The sequence below is a fragment of the Carlito syrichta genome, unplaced genomic scaffold (genome assembly GCF_000164805.1).
Source record: "Carlito syrichta isolate Samal-C Ts95f unplaced genomic scaffold, Tarsius_syrichta-2.0.1 Scaffold302029, whole genome shotgun sequence".
In the NCBI taxonomy this organism is placed as follows: Eukaryota; Metazoa; Chordata; class Mammalia; order Primates; family Tarsiidae; genus Carlito; species Carlito syrichta.
The window spans coordinates 269,968-270,289 of NW_007246125.1; positions in this window are offsets into that span (position 1 = coordinate 269,968).

Sequence of the window (322 nt, forward strand, 5' to 3'; positions counted from 1 at the left end):
GGATTACAGGCTTGAGCCACCAACACTATTTTGACAGCTGACATGTCATTATGAAGCTTTATTTATAGGACTCTGTTGATAAGGCTGAACTGAGCCCTCCATCAACTCACCTGTCTATTGAGAAAAGCATTTTCCCACATTTCACACGATTTGACTGCCTCTGTTATAATCTACTCTGAGTACGAAAAATGTGATAAGACACCAAGCCACTACATTACTCAAACAAAGAGTCATCTTTTACACCTCTCCAAGTACAGAGGAACTACTTCTTTTTTTTTTTTTTTTTGAGTTGGAGTCTCACTCTGTCACCCAGACTACAGTG